Source organism: Colobus angolensis, unplaced genomic scaffold, assembly GCF_000951035.1.
Source record: "Colobus angolensis palliatus isolate OR3802 unplaced genomic scaffold, Cang.pa_1.0 Scaffold159, whole genome shotgun sequence".
NCBI classification, from domain to species: Eukaryota; Metazoa; Chordata; class Mammalia; order Primates; family Cercopithecidae; genus Colobus; species Colobus angolensis.
Window position 1 is genome coordinate 433871 of NW_012114699.1, and position 4322 is coordinate 438192.

Consider the following 4322-nt stretch of genomic DNA (forward strand, 5'->3'; position numbering starts at 1 on the left):
TCTTTCTTTCTTTCTTTCTTTCTTTCTTTCTTTCTTTCTTTCTTTCTTTCTTTCTTTCTTTCTTTCTTCTTTCTTTCTTTTTTGAGATGGAGTGTAACTCTGTTGCCCAGGCTGGAGTGCAATGGTGCTATCTTGGCTCACTGCAGCCCCCGCCTCCCGGGTTCAAGTGATTCTCCTGCCTCAGACTCCCAAGTAGCTGGGATTACAGATGCCCACCATTATGCCTGGCTATTTTGTTTTTAATCTTTAGTAGAGATGGGGTTTCACTATGTTGGGCAGGCTGGTCTCGGACTCCCGACCTCAGGTGATCTGCCCCCGTTGGCCTCCCAAAGTGCTGAGATGACAGGCATGAGCCACTGCGCCTGGCCTGATCTCCCACTTTTCAGAAACCAGAAGGCTTGGCAACCTCATGTTGACTGAACTCTCTTCCTTCAGGCTGGAGGAAGGGCAACCCTGCATCCATAAGTGCAGGAAATATCAGCAAGTACTGTAGGCTGTTGTGGTCTGAGACAATAGCAACACTGGTGGAAATCACAAGTCCTACATCCCCATCCTGTAGGACTTCTATTATCTGGAGTGCGGTGGTGTGATCTCAACTCATTGCAACCTGTGCCTCCCGGGTTCAAGCTATTCTTGTGCCTCAGCCTCCTGAGTAACTGGGATTACTGATGTTCACCACCACGCCTGGCTAATTTTTGTAGTAGAGATGGGGTTTTACCATGTTGGCCAGGCTAGTCTCGAACTCCTGGTCTCAAGTGACCTTCCTGCATTGGCCTCCCAAGGTGCTGGGGTTACAGGTGTGAGCCACTGGGCCCAGCCAGACTTCTATTATCTTTATCCTTTTCCTGCTTCTACAGCAACAGACTTGATGTAAACAACCTAGAAAGTCAACAAGAATAAAAAAAAAAAAGTCAATTATTTTTGCTGACAATGACCTCAGCTATTGGTGATACACAGATTTCTAGGTCCTGTCACTTGCTCAAAGCTACAGTCACAGGAAGATTTGTAAATGCACTTTTATAAGGGGTACATTCCAAGCAGCTTGCTGCAGTCTCCACCATATCCAGTATTTCTGTACCAATTATAGTTCACACCTGACTCCCATCATCTTCTGAGTGACGTCAGCCTATGGAATGTTTGATATCAGGGCATGTCTCCTTATAGAATCTCGTGAAAAACTTCTCAACAGTCCTGGGCATCATATGACATCCTCTGGGAACAATGGAACAAATTTGTCCTATTCTCTGAAGCACAGGTGCTTGTCATAACAGCTGGCCTTTCCTCAGGATAACCTCTAGTCTCACAGAAAGTATAGGCATCCAGGTCACAAATTAGAATAACCAAAACCTTGCATTGTTTCCTAGGAGAGCTTAGGTAGCAAAACAAATATGACCAAAACCAGAATGAGAATTACTCTGTCATTTTACTTTTTCTGTAGAGGCCCACAAAAGCTGTCCACTCCTTCATATAGAGTTCAAGTCTGTTTGCCACCCACTGCACATACTAAACAAAACCCCAATATTACAGGTAGATTCAAACATAAGGTCTTTAGTGGTCGTGCATACCTGTAGTTGCAGCTACTCAGGCGGCTGAGGCATGAGAATCGTTTGAACCCTGGAGGTGGAGGTTGCAGTGAGCTGAGATCGCACCACTGCACTCCAGCCTGGGTGACAGAGGGAGACCCTGTCTCAAAAAAATGTACATATATAGCCTTTGTTAGTGCACAAACTGGAGCAATGTGAGGCAGTCAGTTGCCAGGTGGTGACTAGGAGGCTGGAAGAATGACCAAGAGTTGTGTGAGACCAAGAATTTCCATGAAGGGAAGCCTTCCACATAAGCCTCCAGCAGGACCCAGGCTGGGCCCTCCTGACCAAAACTGGGTCAGATGTATGCTGTGATCAGTCAGAAAAGGGAATAAATTTCCCCTAAAGGCTCAGACTGCTCGAGATTTCCTCCAAAGAAGAGAACACATAGATGTCTGCCTTGCCTCAGAACATCAGGGTGACCAATTCCTACTGTGCAAGGTAGTAGAGGGTAGATGGTTTCTACCAGAGAAACTTGGAAGCATAAGGTTCAACTTCAGGCAGGTGGCTCCCTCATAAATGCTCTCCACTGCCACAATACTACAGAGACAGTACATTCTCTCTAGGTCTAAGGCTATTCTGAAGTGTGGACTTTCAGGAGCTAAATGATGATAGATCTTGAAGGTAAATGCTCTTCCACGTTTGCTGCATTCATGAGGCCTCCACGTATTATGACATTTTTGGTGATGAATGAGGCTGGAGCACTGGCTAAAGGAATTCCCACATTGGTTGCACTCATAAGGCCTTTGTCCAGTGTGAACCACCTGATGTTGAATAAGGCCAGACTTTTGGCTAAAGGACTTTCCACTCTGGCCACACTCATAAGGCCTTGCTCCAATATGAATTCTCTTGTGTTGGATAAGGATGGAGGCCTTTCTCCAGTGTGAACTCTCTGCTGACTAAAGGATTTCCCACGCTGGCCACACTCTTAAGGCTTGTTCTGATGTGAATTCTTTGGTGTTGATTAAGAATGGCACTTTGACTACAGGAATTCCCACATTCATCACACTTATAAGGCCTTTCTCCAGTATGAACTCTTCAGTGTTTAACAAAAGTGGCTTTTTTGCTAAAGGATTTCCCACATTGGCTACCCTCATAAGGCCTTGCTCCAGTGTGTATTTTCTGGTGGTCAACAAGGCTGGAGTTTTGTCTAAATAATTTTCCACATTTGCTGCACTCATAAGGCCTTTTTTTAGTGTGGATTCCCCGATGGTCATTCAGGTAGGAGGTCTGGCTAAAGAATTTTCCACATTCATTGCATTCTGAGAGTCTTTCCCCAGTATGCACGCTCTGGTGCTAAACAAATGAGTACTTGCCACAGAAGGCTTCCCCACATTTGCCATTTTTTTGTTTTGTTTTGTTTTGTTTTTGAGACAGACTTTCACTCTGTTGTCCAGGCTAGAGTGCAGTGGCGTGATCTCAGCTCACTACAACCTTTGCCTCCTGGGTTCAAGCAATTCTCCTACCTCAGTCTCCCAAGTAGCTGGGACTATAGGTACACACCACCACACCTGGCTAATTTTTTTTTTTTTTTTTTTTTGTATTTTTAGTAGAAACAGGGTTTCACCATGTTGGCCAGGATGGTCTCGAACTCCTGACCTCAGGTGATCTGCCCACCTCGGCCTCACAAAGCGTTGGGATTACAGGTGTAAGCCACTGTGCCCGGCCGGCTTTCCCACATTTGATACACTCATAAAGGCTTTTTCTAGTGTCGACTCTTAGACAGTGAACAGAGGTGTTTGTGCCTGGAAGCTTCCCACACTGACCTGACTTGTAATAACTTTGTTGACTGTGAGTGTCCTCTCCACATTTGGTGATCGTATTGGGCTTCTCAGTTTTAGGAAAGACCAGGGATCTAGAAGCCCCAAGATGACTGGGAGGTCCTTCCGAACCTCGCATTTGCGGAAGGACTTCCCTGACATACGGAAAAGGCAGCGCTTCACATACGAGGCTCTGTCCATGTTCCTCTTCAAGGATTTCTTTGCACTGTGATGTTTCTGTGCTGGTACTGGTTTGCACGTGCTCCAACCAAGTATGGTTCCTTCCCAAAGAGATTAGCCAGAGGCAAAATATCTTTCAGGAATGGAACAGATATCTCACAGGGTTCAGTCGTCCGTGCGGATGAACCTGCCTTAGACTGTGACACTCCCACAGAAACATTCTGCTCAGAAGGTGTCTCTTCATCCTCTTTATCATGCCCACAACCCAGTGAGGCTACTTTTACAAGAGGCACATTCCAACTAGCTTGCTGCAGGCTCCACCACACCCAGTATTTCTGTACAAAATCCTGGGAAAAATACAAGTGCAAAGTTCTCCAGCATTACTTCAAGGTATAGGAGTCTCTGAGCCTCATCAGGAAGTCCCCACTCTTCCTGTGAGAAGTAAATGGCGATGTCCTCAAAGTTCAAACAGCCCTTTGTGAGATTTATATGTGCTTCTGTAGTCATGGTAACCTGAGTCAGGGCTCTCAGCTCTGTCGCTGCCATTGGAGCCTGTGGGCAGTGCGGGGCTGGGACCAGGACCAAGACTAGCGCGGGGACCGGAGTAAAGCTGTCACCCCCGCCGCCACCGACCCCCATACCCGCCACTGTTCAGCAGGAGAACGCCTCCCCTCGCCCCTTCCTGCCCTCTCGCCAAACAACGTGCTCCCAAAGCTCGGATGGCCTGGATGGACTCAAGAGCTGCTAAAATGACTGCCACTGGAGCAATACCCTGTTTTTTTTTTTTTTTTTTTTTTTT

The 4322-nt window shown here is 46.6% G+C and overlaps 1 pseudogene; it reads right to left on the bottom strand.

Annotated features, from left to right (window-relative positions):
* Positions 1-1996: 1996 nt before the first annotated feature.
* On the bottom strand, positions 1997-4069 carry LOC105508173 (annotated as a pseudogene).
* Between the last annotated feature and the right edge of the window lie 253 nt (positions 4070-4322).